This window comes from Sarcophilus harrisii, chromosome 3 (assembly GCF_902635505.1).
Source record: "Sarcophilus harrisii chromosome 3, mSarHar1.11, whole genome shotgun sequence".
NCBI lineage: Eukaryota > Metazoa > Chordata > Mammalia > Dasyuromorphia > Dasyuridae > Sarcophilus > Sarcophilus harrisii.
This window is the reverse complement of record NC_045428.1, coordinates 153,602,513-153,627,772: the sequence shown is the minus strand read 5'-3', so window position 1 is coordinate 153,627,772 and position 25,260 is coordinate 153,602,513. Positions and strand designations below refer to the sequence as shown.

General features: G+C 33.3%; 1 pseudogene; it reads right to left on the bottom strand.

Annotated features, from left to right (window-relative positions):
• Window positions 1-272: 272 nt before the first annotated feature.
• Window positions 273-25,260, bottom strand: part of LOC116422533 — a 42,017-nt pseudogene continuing 17,029 nt past the window's right edge.

The following is a 25,260-nucleotide window of genomic DNA, read 5'->3' as shown; positions in this document are numbered from 1 at the left end:
AGAGGTGGAAGTTGCTGGCATTTGATCCAGGATTTTATAAATATAGCATGCAACCTCCATTGTGTGCTCTTCATACATCAAAATAAAGAAATATCTGAGAAGTTCTTTATACTTTGGTCTTCTGGCTTCATCCTTTGTAAGGCACAAGTTGACAAAGTTAATGAAGCTTGGGGAAAATTCCCTTTCCTGGGAATTACTCAGCTGTGGAGGAGGTCTCCTTTTACTACTTGTGTCAGCAGATCAAATATACTTTTCCACTTTGCGCAAGGGAATCAGCCAGTAGCCAGCTCCTACAGTGTGTTTCCCAGACTCCAAACATCAGAACGGACCTCCCATTCTTGTCTTGATGCACTAGGGTCTATCCTTTCAGGTGCCATATTATTTGATATCTCTGTGAATAATTTTCAAATTTTCTTTTAAGTGGTTTAGTGCTTTCACAGTTGCTACTGTGATTTTTGCCTAAAATTTCTTCTGGAATAACATCATATATTACATTATATATGTGTGTGTGTGCGTATATATATATATATATATATATATATATATATGTTTGTAAAACTTGTCAAATGAGGTAGACATGGGTTCCATACAAATCCAACAGTCACCCTTTCTTAAGAGTGCTGCATAAAATTGAACAATATGTGGGCAATCATTACTTCGCATCACCATATCCAAGTCTATAAGAAGCTGTTTTTGTTCTTTTTCATCCATTGTAGTCCAAATCCTTTTAACTACCATTATTTGCCCACTTGGTTTTTGGACTATTTTGAACACAGAACCATAAGCTCCTCCTCTGATTATTCCAAGGTATTTCAAGTCCTCTGCAGTGAAGTCCTTGTGCTGTTTAGGGGAGATTTCTCAATGATTCACTGCTCTGTATTTTCAGTCTCTCTGTGAATTTTGAACTCCTGAAGTATCAGGGTAAATCATGCTATAGATTTGAAAGGTGAATTTGCAAAATTAGCTTCAGTGCTTTACATTTACCCTGCATCTGCTGACGGTCATGTGGCCTGACCCGGTTTGCCCCATGGTGCTGGGAGAGCCACTACAGGTTGGGGTTCTGTGCTGCCATTGATGTCCAGGAAGAATGGAGCAGCTCTGAGATGGCTGCAGTGCAGACAGCTAAGCTCTGAAAAATATTTCTATTCCATATTTTTAATGTTCTGATGCTCAAAAATTTATTTAGAGTCATTATTTAAAAGAATTTGCAGTAGTTTGGGAGAGAGCTCTTTGAGTTCCTGCCTTGACCCCCCCAATCTTGGCTTGAATACTTAATTCTTTTTTATTTATTTTTATTAATTTTTTAAATTTATAAAGCATATGCATGGGTAATTTTTCCATTATTGACCCTTGCAAAAGCTTTTGTTCCAAAATTTTCCCCTCCCCGCTCCCAGCTGGCAGGTAGTTCAACACATGTTAAATATGTTGGAATACTAGTTAAATCCAACATATGTACACATATTTATACAGTTATCTTGCTGCACAAGAAAAATCACATCAAGACAGAAGAAAAAACTGAGAAAGAAAACAAAATATAAGCAAACAACAATAGAGAGAGTGAGAATGCTATGTTGTGGTCCATATTCAGTTCCCATGGTCCTCTCTCTGGGTGTAGATGGCTCTCTTTGTCACTGAACAAGTAGAACTGGTTTGAAAGATCTCATTGTTGAAGAGAGACATGCCCACCAGAATTGATCATCATATAGTCTTGTTGTTTCTATGTATGATCTCCTGGTTTTGCTTATTTCACTCAGCATCAGTTTATGTAAGTCTCTCCAAGCTTCTCTGAAATCATCCTGCTGGTCATTTTTTACAGAACAATAATATTTCATAACATTCATATATCATAATTTATTCAGCCATTCTCCAACTGATGGGCATCCACTCAATTTCAATTCCTTACCACTTCAAAAAGGGCTGCCATAAACATTTTGGCACATACAGGTCCCTTTCCCTTCTTTAGTATCTCTTTGGGATATAAGCCCAGTAGAAACACTGCAGGATCAAAGGGCATGTACAGTTTGATAATTTTTTGAGCATATTTCCAAATTGTTTTCCAGAATAGTTGGATCCATTCACAGTTCCACCAACAATGGGATACTTAATTCTTAAGAAATGTATCTTTAATAGGGAAGTTAGATGGGATATATACATAGATGTGATTATGTAAATAAATAAGAGGTGAATAAAAAGATTGTAGTGGGAGAAGAGCAAAGTATGAGGCAGAGTATGATAAATTATATTACATTAGGAGATAGAAAAGACCTGTTATAGTAAAGGGAAAAAGAAGAGGCAGAGAGCATTGTTTGAATCTTACTCTCATCAGATATGGCTCAAAGGAGAAATAACAAACACAAATGATTATAGAAAATGTTCTTATCCCATAGGGAAATAGGAGGGAAAGGAGAAAAAAATGGGAGGAGATCTGATGGGAAAACAGTTTGAGAGGGATAGGGGTCAGAAGCAAAACACTGTACACAGTAACATTACCATTATGTGATGATCAACTATGACAAAAGTACTCTTCTCAGCAATACAGTTAATTCCGAACTCTGGAGACTGAATGCAGATCAAAGGACATTATTTTCACTTTTTTGTTTTTTTCTTGCTTGTATTTTTTTTCCTTTTTGTTCTGATTCTTCTTTCACAACGTAACTAATATGGAAATGTGTTTAAAATAGTTGTGCATGTATAACCTGTTTTAGATTATCTACTATTTTGGAAGGAGAAAGGGAAGGAAAGAAGGGAGAATATTTGGAACTCAAAAATATTACAAAAATGAATGTTGAAAACTATCTTTACATATAATTAGAAAAAATAAACATTTATTTAAGAAAAACACTATAGCATATATAAAAAGAGTTGGCACAGTGCCTGGCATATATAGGTGCTTAGTAAATGTTTATTGATTAAAATAAAAAAAAATCTTTCATAAAATATAATCAGAATGATCCAGTTACCATAATAGTATCATTGATTTAATTCAGTTTTCAGTCATGTGATCTAGGTTTGAGTCTAGTTTCTGGCACCTATCTCTAATGTGACTTTGGGTACACACTACATTTTACTGAACCTCAGCTTCCTTATTCCTCACGTTATTATTGAACAAAAAATTGTGAGCTTTAAAACCTTTTATACATATAATTATTCATCATAATCCAAAAGGAATGGTCCTTTTCCCTCAAAAGTCATTATTTTAGATAGCTCCCCAAAAGAAAACCATATTAATAAAAATTAATATCTTTGGCTTTTGAAATATTTTAAATGTATTATCTCAAAAAGTCTTTTGATGTAGAACAATTTGTGCACTATCTCAGGAAGGAAGAATGTAAGTAAATCTTGTTCAATATAATTCAAAAACCATTTCTTAATCATCCACTATGAACAAGATGGTGTGACAGGCTATAAGTAGGTATTCAAATAGCTTACCTGAAGGTAGTGAGGAGATTAACTGGTGGATATTTCCTATATCATTTTCACATTTCTCTTATTATTGCATTTTAGTCCTTTAATTCTTAACAAATTCTTTAGTCTTTTATTCCTAGAACTTATGCAATAATGGAAATCATTCTGGGTTTAGAATTAGAAGAGATGTGTTTCAAGCCCATCTCTGACTTGCAACAGATATAATGGCATGGATAAGTAAGTAATTTACTTTTTTTTTTTTTGCCTTAGTTTACAGCAAATCTGTAAAATGGCAATCATATGACCTGTGCTACTACAAATATTTAAGGCCATTGTGAAGCTTCCATGATATCATACGTAGGAAGCTTTCTACAGGTAGATACTAAAAATCAAGGCCATATATTTTTATTCTATGAGATTAAAAAAATCCTTATTATTTAAATTAACATATACTGTCTTATTACATGAAAGATATAATCAAAACAAAGAGAACATTTTCCTTAGCTATTTACTGCATGGAAAACTAGCTAATTAATGATAATGCATATTTTATACAAATGTCTTTGTCACTGTTCTTCATAAATTTACATGTTTATAAAGGCATTGGACCAGTTCATTTGGCAAGAAAACAAAATCATCCCCATCAAAAAGCCTCTTAAGGTAATGAAAGTTTTTAACACTTGATAAAGAAATAGGCAGTCTGATCATGCACCGATTACATAGTAATACCATCTAGACCTGCTTTGGGGTCAAGCATCTCATTTCTAAGCTCATTAAGCTGACATACTACTCCACAAAACTAAATTCTCATTATATTTGTAATCACGATAAATTGGAATCTCTATTAAACTAATAAAAACTTAAGATAACTAAAAATTGCTTTTTTCCCCCCTTAGTCACTATGTCTTATTTATTTTTGTTTTGTATTGCTTATTTCCCTTAGAGACTGGTACAATGTCATTGGCAGATGCTTAAATATTTATTGGAAGTGAATATGAATGAAATGATTTTAATTTTTCCTCCTTCCCAAGAGTAGGAAGGAAAGAAATCAAAGTACTCATAGATATTAAATAATGAACTCATATAATTTTTAAGTATAGTCCCTAGCAGGGTCTTGCTTATAATGTATAGAAAATAAAGGATAATAAGCTGTAATTTTAATCCTTTGCAGATATCCAAACATCCCATTACCACAGAGACAGTTATAATGTCACCAACTTTCTTAATCCACTATTTCTCTGTCTGTAAAAAAAATAACGTTATGATTTAAAGCTTTCTAGGCCAGTTATGCCTGCATTGGTGACTATATAATCAAAACTTTCATGTAGATCTGTCCCTCCTTAGAGAAATCTGCTTCATCTTCATCCTCTATTGTCTTCCTTTCAGAGCATCAAACCAAGATCATGGTGCAGAAATATGAAGTCATAAAGAGAGGCATATATTTCATTTAAAGCTTTCACATTTCTATAGAAAAATATCTCCACAAGCAAGAGTGAGATAAGAGGAGGAGGACAATAGGTCTACTAAGCACAAATAGATGCATGTATTCTAGAATAAGTATCGATTCTATTGTTTTTTATGTTTTATTTTCAGTACAATATTCGAGAATCACATTCTAAATGTCAATGACTGGGTTTATATAGAACCTACAAAAACAGTAGACAGTGTGAAGGTGATGATGAATGAATAAATGGGGGAAGGGGAAGCAGACATTAAACACTCTTTATGTACCAAGGATTCTGTTATGCACTGGAAATTCAAATAGAAAAGCAAGACATTCCCTGGATTCTATGAAATGATCACAGACTTTCACCAAACTATAGAGAGAAATATATTTGGGGCAGGGAATAGAAATATGCAAAACAATGTATTCAAATATAATGTCATCTTTTTCCACCACAATAAATAAAAACAATTAAAACTTTCCTTATAGTAATGATTTTTTTGTGCTCTTCCTTCCATAAGTCTAAATATGTATCATTTTTATAAAGCCATAGAAAAGTATGAACAAATAAAACATAGAAATGAAATTTACACATATTCTCACACATTTTTGAACAATGGTCTTTATTTCTTCTTCACCTTCAGGTATTATAAGGCAAACTCACTAAAACAAGTTATAATATTTGAAAGTTTCTATATTTCTACAGAAATATCATATGAAATGCAAACAAGTTCATAAAACCAGATTTTGTTCTTTAAATTCATCAGATTTATCATGTTAACCTCTCATGCCAAATAAGCATTCATCAAATTCATCAGTCATTAATTTATTTCTATCTCCTTTTATCTGCTTGTGTTTAATGTCTTTAACTTAGATTCCTTTTCTCCCCCCAAGATGTTTGGTAATTTCATGTCTCTTTTTTCCCCTATGAGCAGTAAGGTTCACTTTCTGACTCAAAGATAGCTGTTTTCCAAGAGACTGCACATCAAAGCGTTTTCAAACTCTTCATTCTAGGCAATCCCTCACTCTTTTTTTTACAAGTAGCTTCTGGAGTTTGGAAGCAGAATTAGAATCAGCAGGATGCCAATCCCTTTTCCTTCAGATCTGTTAGAATTCCCTTACAGAAAGAGAGAGAGAGAGAGAGAGAGAGAGAGAGAGAGAGAGAGAGAGAGAGAGAGATTATGCTTTTCTGTTCCATTTTCCTGGGCATTTTGGATTTAAAATTCTATATCCTAGAGACATCTCAGAATAAAAATGCCCAAAATAGGAGGTTTTATATTTTCTCCTAAATTCACTCATTTCCCAAATATCTCCATACAGCAAAGATACCACCAATCTCCCTTTCTGCCAGTTAACGTTGTTGTTATCTTCAATCCACGTATTCGTTTAGTAACCAGCTTCTTGCCATTTCTGCCTTTACATCATACAGTACACTTTACCCTTTCTCTCCCCTAACATAGCCATCACCTTGGTACAATTTTTAATCATCTCTTCTTTTGAGAATAACTAATTGATCTTTGTCTCTCCTTATTCCAATTTATTCTCCACATAGCTGAAAAGAATGAGTTTTGCAGAAATATAGATTGGTCAAATCACTTTTTTAGTCAGTAATGAGTACTCATTCCTTTTCACTCTGGAGACATTTTATCACTTCTAAGATCAAATATATGCTAATTATGTCTGCACAACTTGGTCCCAAACTACATTTTAAGCTTGGTTTTATATTATTCTCCTCACTACCATATATGGCTCAGCCACATCAGTTCTTCATATATAGAAGCACATCATCCATCTCTATGACTTTATATTGGCTATCCTCATTCCTGTAATGAACGCCTTAAGTTTTTCTTTTCTTCCTTCAAAGTGCGGCTCAACAGTTTAAATACTGCCTTTTACATGAATCTTTCCCTGATCTCACCAATTATTCACCCTCAACTACTAAAAAAATCGTTTTGTTTTCATTTATTTTGTATATAAGGAATATCAAATACCATACTAATTTTGAAATTATTTGGTTTCTATATGGAGCTTTTTAATTGCTGAATGTGGATTACAGAATATTTATTTTGTCAAGTCATCTGGTAAAATATATCTAGTATCATTTCTTTCATAAAACTGACATCTAAAAGTAGTAACAAAAAAGATTTAGTGTAATAAACACTGCAAATACATACATACAGATACATACACACACACACACATATTTTCCAAATGATATTTGAATATTTTGGGGAAAAACAAAAGAAACAAATGTGATAAAGAGGTAAAGATTTAATTCATTTTGTGAAGAATGTATAATGATTTTTCTTTTATGATATAATTGATCTTGTGGTTAAAATAAACAGAGAAAGAACTTTTATTCATTAGAAATTTAGGAGATGCAAATATGAAAAAAAAATTCAAGGATACTAGCTAGTGAAGTACTATTGTGCAAACTGATAAGTAGTTGGAATTTTAAGACATTTTGACTTCTATCTTTTGTCTGTAAATATTTTGAGATTCAAGATTTTGAAAGTTGAATGTAAAACAATGAAAAGTATTGAAAACTAAGCATGTGGAAAATTGGTGATATTTTAAACTCAATTGAAAGTTGAGTCACTGATTTCTAGAAATCTCTAACTTAAGTCACTGGGAGTGTATATGCAAGGTTGAAGATTTAAAAAAAAATAAAACTGACAGAAAGATAGCATACATAATGAAGTCACCAAGAATGATCTTGAGAGGAAGGACTCAGCAGGGACTCAACAAGCAGTCTTTTTGAAGTTGTGGCCAGGGAAAGCAGTTGATAAGAACTCTTTGTTCGTTCCTGATTAACTGATTGAAGTCTATGGAGGGGAAGCCTCTCAGAAGTGTCTGATCCTTGTTTGCTAACTTCTCTTGTTTAAAATGGAAAGAATAAAGAATAAAGGCCGGTTTGGAAAGTGCTTTGCTACATAGAAAGATCTGTTAAGATCTAATTAGATGATGAAGAATATTGGTGAGGAAATGTACGTCTGGACTTCTTTATATTTTCAAAGAGAAAACCAGCCTATGAACATTCAGTTCCCTAGGATAAAAGGAACTGACAAAAAAAAAAATCAGTACTGTAATAGTTTTCAAATGCCCTAATTGTGATATGAAAGAGATTATAAATGGTTTGTCCTATTCTTAGAAGATTACTTGCCCTTACTTTAGAGCAATAAGGAATAGAAAGGAATTTGTCAATGACAAAATATTAAATGTTATTATACCTATGTTGTATTTAGTCCACTGATTCATCTTTGCATCTAATATTTAAGCTAGTTCAATATTTAACTAAATATTCTATATTCCAGACCCATTTCCCTCCTAGTTTACTACAAAAGTATTATGAGACTGTGCCAAGTATTAGAAAAAAAATGTCATATATGTAGTGTTTCTTTGGTCTCGTTGTTTAAAAAGTTTGTCAAAAAGGGTAATGGAATTAGTCTAATAAGATTTGTTCTTAATGAAGTCAATGCAGAACTTTGTAATCAATGCTTTTATTAGAGATTTATGCTATTTCTTTGCTAACTTCTGATTTTGATGGTGTTAGCAGTCTAGAAGCTTAAGATTTCAAATTTTATTGAAAATATGGTAATCAACAAAACAATTTGCTATTGGCTAAGAAATAGAGTGATGGATCAGTGAAATAGATAAGGCATGCTGTACACAGTGGCAAATAACTAAGTAATCTCTGTTGGTAAACTAAAAGATTCAAGTTTTGGTGTAAGAACTCAGTTACTGGTGGGGGAAAACTGGTGGGAAAACTAGAATGTAATTTTCCAGAAACATTATCTCTCAACATCTCACACTATGTAACGTCAAAATGGATAAATGATTTAGACATAAAAAGTGATATCATGAGTAAATTAGGGCAACATATTTTTAAAAATGTACCTGTGAGATCTATGACCAAAGGCTTTTTCACACAAACAAAATTAATACTGCCAAAATTAGATGGAAACGAGGAAACTCTTCTCTAGTTGATAAATGGTCAAAGGACATGAATAGGCAGTTTTCAGAAGAAAAAACTCCAAAGCTATCAATAGTCATATGAAAAATGCTCTTAATCACTACTGATTACAGAAATACAAATTTTAAAAAACTGACATATCACCTCATACCTTTGTGATTAACTAAATAAAATGGCTAAAATGTATATCAAAAAATTGAAACACTAATGCACTGTTTTTTTTTTTTTTTTTATTACAGTAACTTTTTATTGACAGAATCCATGCCAGGGTAATTTTTTTTACAACATTATCCTTTGCACTCACTTCTTTCCATTTTTCCCTCCCACCTCCCTCCCTCCCAGATGGCAACAGTCCTATATATTTAATAGGCCTAGTATATCCTAGATACAATGTATTGTGCAGATCCAGTTTTCTTGTTGGACAGGAAATTGGATTCAGAAGGTAGAAAACCCGGAAAGAAAAACAAAAAGAAACAGTTTACACATTTCCAATATTTTTCTTTGGTGTAGCTGTTTCTGTCCATCATTGATCAATTGAAACTGAATTAGGTTCTTTGTGAAAGAAATCCCTTCCATCAGATTACATCTTCAACATATCATTGTTGACTATTAATGATCTCTTGGTTCTCCATTTCCTTGCACGTTCTGTAATTTCCAAGCTTCTCTGTATTCATCTTGCTGGTCATTTCTTACAGAAAATTATTCCATAACATTCATATACCACAATTAAACCATTCTCAATTGATGGGCATCCACCAGTTTCCACTTCTAGCTCTACAAACAGGGCTGCCAAAACATTTTGGCACATACTGGTCCCTTTCCCTTCTTTAGTATCTCCCTTGGGGTATAAGCCAGTAGAAACATCTGGATCAAAGGGATCACAGTTTGATAACTTTTGGGCATAATTCAGATTCTCTGGATTGGTTGGATTTGTTCACAGCTCCACCAACAATGTATCAGGTCCGGTTTTCCCACATCCCCTCAAACCCATCATTATTTTTCTTGGCATCTTAGCCAATCGCAAGGTGTGGTGGTTCTCAGAGTTGTCTTAATTTGCATTTTCTGATTAATAATGATTTGGAACACTCTTTCATATGAGTGGTAGTTTCAATTTCATTGTCTAAAAATTTTTGTTCATATCCTTTGACCATTTATCAATTGGAGAATGGTTGGTTTCTTATAGAGTCATCTTATATTTTTTAAATGAGGTCTTTATCAGAACCTTTAACTGTGAAGATGTTTTCCCAGTTTTTCTTCCCTTCTAATCTTGTTTACATTAGTTTTTTTTGTAAGAAGCTTTTTAATTTGATGTAATCCAAATATTCTATTTTGATCAATAATGGTTTCTAGTTCCTCTTTAGTCAAAATTTTTTTCCTCTTCCCAAATCTGGAGGATAAACTATCCTATTTCCTCCAATTTGTTTATAATCTCGTTCTTTTGTTAAACTGGAATTTTGATCTTATCTTGGTATAGGGTTTGGTCCATGCAATTTCTCCATACTAATTTCAGTTATCCCAGCAGTTTTTGTCAAATAATGAATTTTATCCCATAAGTGAGGATCTTTGGGTTTGTCAAACACTAAATTGCTATAGTTGACTTTTTGTCTTGTAACCTAACCTGATCCTGAACTGATCAACTAATCTTTTCTTAGCCAATCCAAATGATTTTGGTGATTGCTTTTATAATTTAAATTTTAGATCAGGTACATAAGCACTTTCATTTGATTTTTTTTTTTCATTAATTCTTTTGAGATTTTGACCTTTTATTATTCCATATGAATTTTGTTGTTATTTTTTCTGATATTAAAATCTTTTCTTTCTATTTTAGATAAATAAATGATTAGTTTAGGGATATTTCATCTTTATTATATTTGCTCACCTATCCAGACACTTGATATTTTCAATTTTTAAGTCTGCTTTATTTGTGGGAAAGTTTTTTAATTTAGCTCATATAATTCTGACTTTCCTTTGGTAGATGATTCCCAAATATTTTATTTGTGGACAGTTATTCTGAATGGAATTTCTCTTTTATCTCTTGCTGTTGGATTTTGTTGGTGATCTTTAAAAATGCTGAGGATTTTGGGGTTTATTTTATAACCTCAACTTTGCTAAAGTTTGGATTATTTCTAATAGCTTTTTCTTAGAATCTTAGGGTTCTCAAGTATACCATCATATCATCTTCAAAGGTATTTTGGTTTCCCATTGCCTGTTCAATTCCTTTAATCTCTTTCTTGACTCTTTTTGAGGGCTGGTGTTTCTAATACAATTTAATAATAATGGGAAGTAAACCCTTCCTCCAGATCTTAGGGAAAGATTCCAGTTTTTCCCCATTGCATATGATGTTACTGATGGTTTTAAATGTTGTCTGCTTTTTAAGAAAAAATCCATTTATCCTTATACTCTGTGTTTTTATTAGGAATGGATGTTGGATTTTCAAATGCTTTCTCATCTATTAGATGATCATTGGTTTTGTTGGTTTGTATTGATTAGTCGATTATGCTTGTTTTCCTAATATTAACCAGCCCCATTCCTGGTATAAATCCTCTTGTCATATTATTTCCTGGGATGATTTTCAATCTTTTTGCTAATTTTTTATTTAAGATTTTAGCTGATTTCATTAGGGAATTGGTTTAAATTTTTTTCTTGTTTTCAGCCTACCTGGTTTAGGTATCAACCATGTCTGTGTCATAAAAGGGTTTGGTGGACTCCTTCAATCCCTATTTTTTCAAATGGTTTATATAGCATTGGGATAATTGTTTTTTAAATGTTTGGTAGAATTCTGTAAATCCATCGGTCCTTGGTTTTTCTTAGGAAGTTGGTTAATGCTTTTCTATTTATTTTTCTAAGATGGGACTTTTTGGATTTTATTCCCTATTAATCTGGGCAAGCTATATTTTTGAATATTCTTCATTTCATTTAAGTTGTCAATTTTGCCATAAAGTTGGGGCAAAATAACCTAATTATTGTCTAATTTCCTCTTCATTGGGGGTTCTCCTTTTCATTTTTTAAGACTAACAATTTGATTTTTTTTCCTTTTTTTTTAATCAGATTTTGCAAAGGGTTTGTCTATTTTGTTGGTTTTTTCATGAACCAACTCTTAGTTTTATTAATTAATTCAATGTTTTTAACTTTAATTTATTGACTTCCTTTTATTTTAAATTTCAAGTTTAGTTTGACGGGGGTTTTAATTTGTTCCTTTTCAGCATTTTAGTTGCAAGCCTAATTCATTGACCTTTCTTTTCTACTTTATGCAAGTAAGCCTCTGGAATATGAAATTTCCCATTATTACCCTTTTGCATCCCACATATTTGATATGATTCTCATTATGTTTTTCTTGGGTGGTTATTAATTATTCTATGATTTGGTTTTCACCCAATCATTCTTTAGTTGAGTTATTTAGTTTCCAATTATTTTTGGTCCCTTTCCCCATTTTGTGAATTAATTTTTATTGCATTGTGGTCAAAAGGATGCATTTCACTATTTCTGCCTTACTGCATTTTGGTTTGGGGTTTTATGTCCTAAATATGGTCTATTTTGTATAGGTTCATAAACTCTGAAAAGAAAGTGTATCTTTCTTTCCATTTTGTTTCTCAAGTCTATCATTCTTTTCTAGTATTCTATTTACCTCTTTGACTTCTTTCTTATTTATTTTGTGATTTGATTAATCTAATTCAGAAGGTTGGATCTCCCACTATTATGTTTTGCTATCTATTTCTTCTTGCAGCTCTTTAATTTTTTTTAAAATTTAGATGCTACACCACTTGGTGCATAGATGTTTAATTTGATATTGCTTCATTATTTATCACCCTTTAGAAGATATAGTGCCCTTCCTTATCTTTTTAATTAGATCAATTTTATTTTGCTTGATCGGATCAGGATGGTACCCCTCTTTTGACTTCAACCTGAAGCATAGTGATTTTGCTCTATCCACCTTTATTCTGAATGTATCTCCCTGCTTGGTGTGTTTCCTGTAAAGAACATTTGAATTCTGGCAATCCTTCTTAATCACTTCCTCTTTATGGGGGTTTACCCTTTTCAATTTATGGTTAAAATTACCAATTCTGTATTACTTACCATCTTGAACCCTATTTATGCTTTTTCTCCCTTCTTTCCCCTTACCCCCTTTGATTAAATTTGGACACCACTTCTTCCAGCCCTCCCTTTTTAGTATCCCTCCTCCCCACCTTAAATTCCCTCCCCCCATCTTACTCCTTTCCCCTCAGTTTCTGTTTCCCCTTCTGTAGCTTATTCCCTTTTTCCTTTTCCCTTCTCACTTTCAATGATTGGGAAAGTTTCACCATATTTGAATTTCAACATTTTTCTCTAAAAGTCAATTCTTATGGCGTAAATGCCCACTATATTCATCCCCTCCATTTTTCTCTCAGAATAAAGGTTCCTTTTCCCTTTGTGAGATATAACCCCCACTTTATCCTTTTTATGATACAATGTCCTTTCCCCTCTAATTTCTAGAACAAAGGTACATGTATTTTTTTATACATCTTTACAGCGAAATATAGTTCCCAAGATTTCTTTTTACCTTTTAGGTTTTCTTGAGTTCTATATTTGGATCAAACTTCTTTTAAGTTCTGGTTAGGTGAACCAGAAAATATGAAATTCACTTATTTATTGTAATCTTCTTCCCTGGAAAAAGATGCTCATTTTGACTGGGTAAGTTATTTTTGGTTGCATACCAAGTTCCTTAGCCTTTCAGAATATCATATTCCAGGCCCTTCGATCTTTTATTTAATTATTTATTTTTTTATTTAATAGCCTTTTATTTACATGATATATACATGGGTAATTTTACAGCATTAACAATTGCCAAACCTCTTGTTCCAATTTTTCACCTCTTACCACCCCCCCCCCCCTAGATGGCAGGATGACCAGTGATGTTAAATATATTAAAATATAAATTAGATACACAATAAGTATCCGACCAAAACGTTATTTTTGAAAAAGAATCAGACTCTAAATATTTAAATTAGCTTGGGGAAATCAAAAATGCAGGTGTGCATAAATAAGGGTTGAATTCAATGTAATGGTTTTAGTCATCTCCAGATTCTTTTCTGGGCATAGCTAGTTCAGTTCATTACCTCCATTAGAAATGATTTGGTTGATCTCGTCGCTGGGATGGCCTGATCCATCAGAACTGGTCATCATATAGTATTGTTGTTGAAGTATATAATGATCTCCTGGTCCTGCTCATTTCACTCAGCATCAGTTCATGTAAGTCTCTCCAGGCCTTTCTGAAATCATCCTGTTGGTCATTTCTTACAGAACAGTAATATTCCATAATTTTCATATACCACAATTTATTCAACCATTCTCCAACTGACCCTTCGATCTTTTAATGTGGATGCTGCTAGATTTTGGGTGATCCTTATTGTGGCTCCTCTATATTTGAATTGGGTTTTTCTAGCCGCTTGGAGTATTTTTTCCTTTGTTTGAGGGTTCTGGATTTGGCCATATTTTCTTGTCTTTTGATTTTTGGATCCCTTTCAGTGGGTGATTGATGAATCCTTTCAATGTCTATTTTACCCTCTGTTTCTATGACTTCTGGGCAGTTCTCTTTGATAATTTCCTGGAAAATAGTGTCCAGGCTCTTTTTTTTCATCGTATTTTCTGGGTCCAATGATTCTCAGATTGTCTCTCCTAGACCTGTTTCCAGGTCTTTTGTTTTCCCAGAAGGTATTTCACATTTTTCTCCATTGTTTGGTTTTGGTCTTGTTGACTGATTCTTCTTGTCTCCTCAGGTCATTCAATTCCATTTGTTCTATTCTTATTTTCAATGAAGTCTTTTTCACTCCTTTTTATATCTTTTTCTAATTGTCCAATTTGTTCTATGGAATGTTTTCCATTTTGCCAATTTTATTCTTTAGAAATATTTTCTGTTTCAGTTCACTAATCCTATTTTTCAAGGATTTGTTTTCTTTTATCCACTCTGTCTTTAAATGAGTGGAATGCTTTAGTCTCTCTTGCCAAGCCTCCTCTCCTTTTCCCATTTTCTTCTAGCTCTCTTGTGAGAGCCTTTAATCTTCTAGAGATTCATCTTGCTGAGGAATGATGATCTCCTCTGTGGGAGTTCACCTGAAGATAATCTGTTTTAGTCTCCTCAGGTTTAGAGTCTGTTTCTGTCTGTATAAAAGCTGTCAATTGTTAAAAGTCCTTTTTAACTTTTTCCTATTTTGTCAGAGAAATCAGGAGACAAACTAGCAAGAAAAAAGGAAAAAACCCCAAATGAATCTGTTTTGGGGGGCTGGAGTGGCGTTCAGAGCTTCCTCTACAGACTGAGGGCAGCAGCAGGGCCTAGCAGTTGTGGCCTGTGCCTGAGACTCTGAGTGTGCTGAGACGCTGTGGGGAGGGTGGCCTCTCAGGAACTCCAGCTGTTTGGGGTTGTATTCTTCACCCCGTGTTTAGCTTCTGGGCTCTGACTTGCTGCCAGGCAAGTATCCAATCCTGGTGAAACTCTCCCCAGAGATGGCTGGTCATACTCAACCCCCAGTCTGCTGGGCGGGCTCCTCTGAGCTCTCACCGCTGCTGCCCTCAGCCTGTGCCCGATCTAAAACCATCCTGCCTCGAGCAAAACAGACCTTTCTGAAAATCCAGGATGTCTTCTCTTGGTAACTGTTTGTGGGTTTTTTTTTCAGTCAGGCATTAATTCAGAGGCTTGTAATGAGATGGATTCTGAGAGAAAATGCGGAGCTTACACAGCTGTGTGCCTCCTCACCTCCATCTTGGCCAGAAGTCCTCAACACTAATGCACTGTTGGTGCAATTATATCCACTTCTGGAGGACAATTTAGACTATGCTTAAATTGTTGAGAAAAGGATTATACCTCTGACCCAGAAATACCACTGTTAAGAAAAAGGGTACTAGAATATTTATAGCAGTTCTTTTTGTATTGGCAAAGAAACAGAAATGAAGAAGATGCCCATCATTTGTGGAATGGCTGAACAAGTTGTGGTGTATGATTGTGATGAACCACTATTATTCCATAAAGAATGATGGATGGATAAGAAGGTTTTATAAAAACCAAATAAGACTTCTATGAAGTCTTGCAAAGTAAAATGAGAAGAAATAAGAGAATATTATACTGAATAACAAAATTGTATAGTGATCAATTGTGAACAACTTAGATAATCTTAGCAGTATTATGATCCAAGACAATTATGAAAAACTTGTGATGAAAAATGCTCCAGTGAAAGATGAGATAAAGTGTGAATGCAGATTGAAGCATAAAGTACTTTATTGTTTGAATTCTCTTTATTTTTCTTGCTTTTTTGAAAGGGGGGTCTGTATTTTCTTTTGCAAGGGCTAATATGGAAATATGTTTTTCACTGTTGTTTTTCAGACATTCAGTAATGTCAAACAATATATGACTCCATGGACAAGAGCACATCAGGCCCTTATAACTTCCATTATCTCTGTTCAAGTTCATATTTGTTGTCTCTCCAACACTATTCATGTCATCTTATATAACACCTTTCTCTCTTTGCCTTCAATCATTCTCAACTTTAGAAATTTTTTTTCCAGTGAGTTACATTTGTTTATGATGTGGCTATTTCAAATTTCTTACCTTTTAAAGGAAGAGGGTAGAACAAGGTAGAAAGAGGGCAAGAACAGAAGTTACAACCCAAAACTTTAAAAAAAAGAATTTTTACATCTAATTTCAAAACATTTATTAAAATGAATAAAATATATTTTAAAGGCAAGGGGGGAAAAGCACTCTGGCTTATATTTATACATTCATATTTTCTGAGGGTTTTTTAAGGTCAAAATTTGGCCTTCTCCCAATCTGTTGCACCTCATTCATTATCACAATTTCCTATTATATTTAGGTTGTTGAATGGGAAAAGTAAAAAGGAAGTCTGTTTCACATCAAATTTTATTCCACTCTCAAATTTTCATTCTCTGTGTATATGTGGGTGCTTTTCTGTTTGTATATTTATTTTTTTTAGGCTTTGTATTGTTATCTTTTGTTTTATGAACTTCTATCTATTTAAAGTAAATACAATTATTTTTTAGAAGTATGTTCCTTCCATTTATTTAATTTGTATTGAGTTTACCTCCTTCCTCTTTTAGTAAGCATTTTGTTTCTACAACTATTTGATGCTAATTGATTCCCACAGGCTGTACTTCCTCCCTATCTTGTCGACCTATTTTATCCCAAGCTCCTTGAATTTATTTAAAATGCTAATTTCTCTTTCTTTTTATTTATTTACTTATTTTTTCTTCTGATGTTGATTCTTTTTCATTTCTCAAATAAGAATACTATTAGTATGTACCTTTTCTTTCACCCTCTCTATTCATACTATTAAAAAACAACATTATATTCTGACACTCTTTGCAAATTGTTCATTTCCTTTTCCTTCTTCGTTATTTCCATCCCTTTTTATACTGTACATAATTTTAAATTCTGTTCTCCCACCTGAAAATCTTGATCCCCCCCCCAAAAAAAAAAAGCCTGGCAATCATCTTTCAAGAAATTATCAAGGAAAACTTTTCTAACATTCTAGAACCAGAGATTAAAATAGAAATTCAAAGAATCCAACAATTACTTCTTGAAAGACATCCTAAAATGGAAACTCCCAGGAGTATTATAGTCAAATTTCAGAACTCCCAGATCAAAGAGAACATATTACAAGAATCCAGAAAGAAACGATTCAAGTATAGTAAAGCCACGGTCATGATAACACAAAATTTACCAACTTCTATATTAAAGAACTGGAGTGCTTCGAATATATTTTAGAGCAATGGAGGTAGGATTGCAAACAAGAATCACCTACCCAGAAAAACTGAGTACAATTCTTCAGAGGAAAAAATTGAACATTCAATGAAATAGAGGATTTTTAGACATTTGTGATGATAAGACCAGAATTGAATGGAAAATTTGATTTTTAAATGCAGGATTTTGCAAGCCATTCTCCAATTGATAAATGGTCAAAGGATATGAACAGAGAATTTTCAGATGATGAAACTGAAACTATTTCCACTCATATGAAAGTGTTCCAAATAACTATTGATCAGAGAAATGCAAATTAAGACAACTCTGAGATACCACTACCCACCTTTCAGATTGACTAACATGACAGGAAAAAATAATGATGATTGTTGGAGGGGATGTGGGAAAACTGGGACACTGATGCATTGTTAGTGGAGTTGTGAATGAATCCAACCATTCTGGAGAGCAATCTCGAATTATACCCAAAAAGTTATCAAACTGTGCGTACCCTTTGATCCAGCAGTGCTACTACTGGGCTTATATCCCAAAGAGATACTAAAGAAGGGAAAGGGACCTGTATGTACAAACATGTTTGTGGCATCCCTGTTTGTAATGGTTAGAAATTGGAAAATGAATGGATGCCCATCAGTTGGAGAGTGGTTGGGTAAATTGTGGTATATGAATGTTATGGAATATTATTGTTCTGTAAGAAATGACCAACAGGATGAATACAGAGAGGCTTGGAGAGAATTACCTGGACTAGTGCTAAGTAAAATGAGCAGAATCAAGAGATTATTATATACTTTAACAACGATACTGTATGAGGATGTATTCTGATGGAAGTGGATTTCTTCGACAAAGAGAAGATCTGACTCAGTTTCAATTGATCAATGATGGACAGAAGCAGCAACACCCAAAGAAAGAACACTGGGAAATGAATGTAAACTGTTTGCATTTTTGTTTTTCTTCCCGGGTTATTTTTACCATTTGAATCCAATTCTTCCTGTGCAACAAGAAAACTGTTTGGTTCTACACACATATATTGTATCTAGGATATACTGTGACATATTTAACATGTATAGGACTGCTTGCCAACTGGGGGAGAGGGTGGAGAGAGGGAGGGGAAAAGTTGAAACAGAAGTGAGTGCAAGGGATAATGTAAAAAATTACCCAGGCATGGGTTCTGTAAAAAGTTATAATTATTAAAAAATAAAATAAAATAAAATAAAATTTAAAAAATAAATATAGGATTTTTGAAGAAACTTAAGAAGACAATCAGGAAAGTGATATCATTAGGATCTTAATTAGGCATATCTGTCTACATTCCTCTATGGCAGGATAACACTTGAATTCATTAGAACTTTCTCATTATTGTGATAGTTCTAAGGAGTATAAATAGAGGACACAGATATGAATTGAATATAAAGGGATAATATCTTTTAAATAATGATGAAATTGAGTTGAGAAAGGAATGTGTTGGAAGAAAGGAAAAGGAGAAGTGGAATGGTATAAATTATTGGCCATAAAAAGAGGCAAGAAAAAAGTTTTTTTTAAAATGGAGGGGAAGAAAGTGAGGAGAAAGGGAGTAAGTGAACCTTACTTTTATCAGAATTGGCTCAAATAGGAAATAACATGCAAACTCTGTAGGGGTATAGAAATCTATCTTACCCTACAGAAAATTGAAGGAGAGTGAAATATGGGAAGGAAGGAGGATGATAAAAGAGAGGACATATTGGGAGAGGGAGTGGTCAGTACCAAAATACTGTTCAGGAGGGACAGACTGAAAGGAAACAGAGAACAAATGGGGGAGTGTGGGTTGAGTCAAGATGGCAGAGAAGAGACATATTTATCTGAGTTCTCCCTGATGTCCCTCAAAACCATCATCAAAATGAGTCTTTAAACTGGTTTTAAGTGACAGAACCCACAAATATTTGGAGTGTAACATCTTTCCAGCAGAAGATATTTTGGAAGAACTTCAAAAAAAGTCTGTTTCATTCAGGCATGAAGGGAGATGGCCAAGCACAGGCACAGTGCAGAGACCTAGGGTGATGGGGGCTCCACTCTCTGGGGAATATAATAGGATGAATCTACAATAGTGTTGGCTACTCTGTCCTAGTTGCAAGACAGTAGATCAGCAGATTAGCTGTAAGATATCCAACACAAATACAAAAAGGAAATTGTGATCCCTGAACCACAGAATAATATGGGACCTGGCCAGCCCCCACATCATTAGAAATTAGTCAGCACCAATCCAGCATAGCCACTGTCACTTATAGAGGAAGTTTGGACAATCTCCTCTTTGTCCTAAAAGCAGACTTAAACCTTTTTAAAAAATTATCAAAAAAAAAGCAAAAGATCTCTGACCATAGATAGTTTTTATGGAGATAGAGAAGAACAGATCTCAAACCCTGAGGACACTAAAAGAAGGTCATCTCCAGATGAAGCCCCAAAGGTGATATAAGTTGGTTCCCATCTCACAAGGCTTTCTTGGAAGAATTCAAAAAAGGATCTCAAAAAAGAGAGGGAAAATGGGAAAAGGAAATGAAAATATTGCAGAAGAATTTGGAAAAGGAAACATAGAAATTATCTAAAGAAACATATGATTCCTTACAAAATAGATTTGACAAAATGGAAAAAGAAAAAAACTCCTTGAAAAATAAAATGTGTGAAATGGAAAAAAAAAGTCTCTTGAAAAGAACAACTCAATTAAAAATTCAATTGGCCATTCCCAATAAGATCAGGAGTGAAACAAGTATCACCGTGACTATTTAATATTGTATTAGAAATGCTAGCTTTGGCAATAAGAGCTGAGAAAGAGATTAAAGGAATAAGAATAGGCAATGAGGAAACCAAATTATCATTCTTTGCTGATGATATGATGGTATACTTAGAGAAGCCCAGAGATTCTACTAAAAAGTTTTTAGAAATAATCCACAACTTTAGCAAAGTTGCTGGTTATAAAATAAACTCACATAAGTCATCAGCATTCTTATATATCACTAACAAAAGCCAACAGTCAGAGTTACAAAAAGAAATTCCATTTAAAGTAACTATTGATAGTATAAAATATTTAGGAATCTATCTGCCAAGGGAAAATCAGAAACTTTATGAGCAAAACTATAAAACACTTTCCACACAAATTAAGCCTAATCTAACCAACTGGAAAAATATTAAATGCTCTTGGACTGGGCAAGCAAATATAATAAAGATGACAATACTACCTAAACTAATCTATTTATTTAGCGTTATACCAATCGGATTTCCCAAAAACTATTTTGATGACCTAGAAAAAAATAACAACAAAGGTCATATGGAAAAACAAAAGGTCAAGAATTTCAAGGGAATTAGTGAAAAAAAAAATCAAAATGAAGGTGGCCTAGCTGTACCAGATCTAAAATTATATTACAAAGCAGCGGTTACTAAAACCATCTGGATTGGCTGAAAAGACTAGTTGATCAATGGAATAGATTAGGTTCAAAGGACAAACAGCCAATAACTTTAATTATCTAGTGTTTGACAAATCCAAAGACCCCAGTTTTCGGGATAAGAATGCATTATTTGACAAAAATTGCTGGGAAAATTGGAAATTAGTATGGCAGAAACTAGGCATTGACCCACATTTAACACCATACAACAAGATAAGGTCAAAATGGTTTCATGATCTAGGCATAAGGAATGAGACTATAAAAATTCAACTGGCCAAATACAAAAGAAGCTTAAAAAAGGTAACTGAAAAAAATAATTTACTAAAAATTAGAATTGAATAAATGGGAATGAATGACTCAATAAACATCACTAAACAGTCAACAAAAACCAAAAAAGTGAAAAAATAGAAGAAAATGTAAAATACCTCATTTTAAAAACAATTGACCTGGAAAATAGATCCAGAAGACACAAAAATTATTGGACTTCCTGAAAACCATGATGAAAAAAGAGCCTAGATATCATCTTTCAGAAAATCATCAAGGAAAACTTCTGGGATGTCTTAGGACCAGAGGGTAAAATAGCCGTTGAAAGAATTCACCAATCTCCTCTTGAAAGATATTCCATGTAGGAAAACAGGGACACTAATACATTGTTGGTGGAACTGTGAATACATCCAACCATTCTGGAGAGCAATTTAGAACTATGCTCAAAAAGTTATCAAACTGTGCATACCCTTTGATCCAGCAGTGTTACTATTGGGCTTATATCCCAAAGAGATCAAAAAGAAAAAGGGACCTGTATTAAAGAATGTTTGTGGCAGTCCCTTGTAGTGGTAGAAACTGAAAACAGGATGTCCATCAGTTGGAGAATGGCTGAATTTTTAAATGAATATTATGGAATATTATTGTTCTGTAAGAAATGACCAACAGGATGATTTCAGAAAAGCCTGGAGAGACTTACAGGAACTGATGCTGGAGTGAAACGAGTAGAGCCAAGAGATCATTATATACTTCAACAACAATGGACAATCTTGATATGATGGCCAGTTCTGATGGACCTGGCCATCCTCAGCAATGAGATCAACCAAATCATTTCCAATGGAGCAGTAATGAACTGAACCAGCTACGCCCAGCAAAAGAACTCGGGGAGATGACTAAAACCATTACATTGAATTCTAATCCCTATATTTTTTCCCCATCATTTTTTGATTTCCTTCAAAGCAATTGTAAATATTTCAGAGTCTATTCTTTTTGTACAGCAAAATAATGGTTTTAAAATGTATACTTATTGTGTATCTAATTTATATTTTAATATATTTAACATCTACTTCATCCCCATCTGGGAGGGGGAGGGGAAAAATTGGAACAAGAGGTTTGGCAATTATCAATGCTGTTAAGTTACCCATATATATATATAACCTGTAAATAAAAGGCTATTAAATAAAATTTAAAAAAAGAAAGATATCTCCAAGGAATATTATAGCTAAATTATATTTATTGGATCAAGGGAAATCTATTGCAAGCAGCCAGTAAAAAAAAAATTCAAATATCAAAATATTGAGGAGCCACAATCAGGATTACCCAAGCAAGACCTAGCAGCTTCCACATCAAAGGATAGAAGGGCCTGAAATCCAGTACTCTGAATGGCAAAGGAACTTGGATTGCAGCCGAGAATCAATTATCCAGCAAAACTGAGAATTATCTTTCAAGGAAGAAGATGGACATTCAATGATACAGGTGGATTTTATTTATTTCCTATAAAAAGATCAGAGCTGAACAGAAAATTTGATCTCCAAACACAGAAGTCAAGAGAAGATTAAAAAGGTAAAAAAGAAAGAACTCTTGAGAATTATATTTCTCTTATGGGTATACTTAGAGGATGCAGATATAATTTATTCTTATTGTGATAATATAAAAAAATAACTAGAGCTGGAAAGACGATTGTAATGGAAGAAGAGAAAAATGGAGGTAAAATGAAGAAGCAAAGACCTCATAATTGAGGGAAAGAAGGGAGGAGAATGAACATTGTGCTAATCTTTCATCAGATTTGGCTGAAAGAGAGAATATCAGATATATTTGCCTTCACAGTGAAACTTGTCTCACCTTATAGGGAAGTGGGAGGGGAAAGGAAAAGGGGAGGCTAATAGAAGGGAAAACAGAAGTAGTAGGGGAAAAGTATAAGAAAGGGGGAGGGGTTCAAAGGGAAGGGCTGTTTGAAGAAGGTGGTGATCAGAAGTAAAATACCTGGCAGGAAGAAAAATGGGAAAGGAAAGAGAAAAGCATAACTTGGGGAAAATAAGATGGTCAGAAAATACAGAATTAGCCATTTTAACTCTGACTGTGTGAATGGAATGAACTCTCCCATAAAATGGAAGCGGATATCAGACTGGATTAAAAGCCAGAATCCTACAATATGTTACTTACAAGAAACACATTTAAAGCAGAGTGGTACATAACAGAGTAAAACTAAAAGGCTGGAGCAGAATCTATTATGCTTCAGGTAAAGTAAAAACAAACAAACAAACAAACAACAACAACAACAACAACAAAACAGGGTTAGCAATCCTAATTTTAGATTAAACAAAAGCAAAAATAGATCTAATTAAAAAGATAAGGAAGGAAACTATCTTGCTAAAGGGTACCCTAGATAATGAAGTAATATCAATATTTAACATATATGCACCTAGTGGTATAGCATCCAAATTCCTAGAGGAGAATGTTAAAAGAGCTACAAAAAGAAATAGACAGTAAAATTATACAGTTGGAGACTTCAACCTCGCTCTCTCAGAACTAGACAAATTGAACCACAAAATAAATAAGAAAGAAGTTAAGCAGATAAATAGAATTTTAGGAAAATTAGGTATGATAGATCTTTGAAGAAAATTGAATGGAGATGGAAAGCAGTATACTTTTTTTAATCAATAATTCATGGCACCTACAGAAAAACTGACCATATATTAGGACATAAAAACCTGAAAGTCTAATGCAAAAAGGCAGAAAAATTAATGCAATGTTTTCAGATTATGTTGCAATAAGAATCACATGTAATAAAGAATCCAGGAAAAATAGACCAAAAATTAATTGGAAACCAAATAATCTTATCCTAAAGAATGAGTGGGTGAAACAACAAATCATAAACACAATTGATAAATTCATTCACGAGAATGACAGTAATGAGAAAGCATACCGAAACTTAGCAGATTCAGACAAAGCAGTTCATAGGGGAACTTTTATATCTCTAGATGTTTACCTGCATATAATAAAGAAAGAGAAGGTCAATAAATCAGGCATGCAACTAAAAAAGTTAGAAAAAGAACAAATTGAAAATCCCCAAATATCAAATTTGAAATCCTGAAAATAAAAGAGGAGATTAATAAAATTGAAAGTAAAAATCTATTGAAATAATAAAAATGTCAGACCTGGTTTTATGAAAAAAAAACAACAAAATAGAAAAACCTTTAAGTTAATTTGATCTGAAAAAGGAAAAAAGAAAGTCAAATTGTTTTTTTTATCAAAAATGAAAATGGTGAACTTTCCACCAGTGAAAAGGAAATCGAAGCAACAATTAGGAGATATTTTGTCCAATTATATGCCAATAAAATGATAACCTAAGTGAAATGAATGAATATTTACAAAGTCATAATTGCTCAGATTGACAGAGGAGGAAATAAATTACTTAAATACTCCCATTTTAGAAAAAGAAATTGAACAAGAGAATAAATGGTAGGAAATAAAATTAACAATAGTAATTGTAAAATAAAATTCAAAACAAGTTTCTCTGATAAGACCTCATTTTTCTTTTTTTTTTTCTTTTTCTTTTCTTTCCTTCTCTTTCTTTGTTTCTTTCTTTCTTTATTTGTTGAGGTAATTAGGGTTAAGTGACTTGCCCAGGTTCACACAACTAAGAAGTGTTAAGTGTCTGAGATCAGATTTGAACTCATGTCCTCCCGATTTCAGGGCTGGTGCTCTATCCACTGCGACACTTAGCTGCCCCTAGATCTCATTTTTTAAACATAGAAAGAACTGTGTCAAATTAATAAAAAAGTATAGCCAAGCCCCAATTGACAAATGATTCAAAGATATAATCTGTGCCCAATGGATTATAAATCCGTGCATATCCTTTGATCTAACAGCACCACTACTAGGCAGGAATACCAAAAGAGATTCAGGAAAAAAAAAAAAAAAGGAAAATGATCAATATGTTTAAAAAATATTCATAGCAGCTCTTTTCTCAGGGCAAAAAAGTTGGAAATTGAGGGGGTACACATCAATTGGGAAATGGTTCAATAAA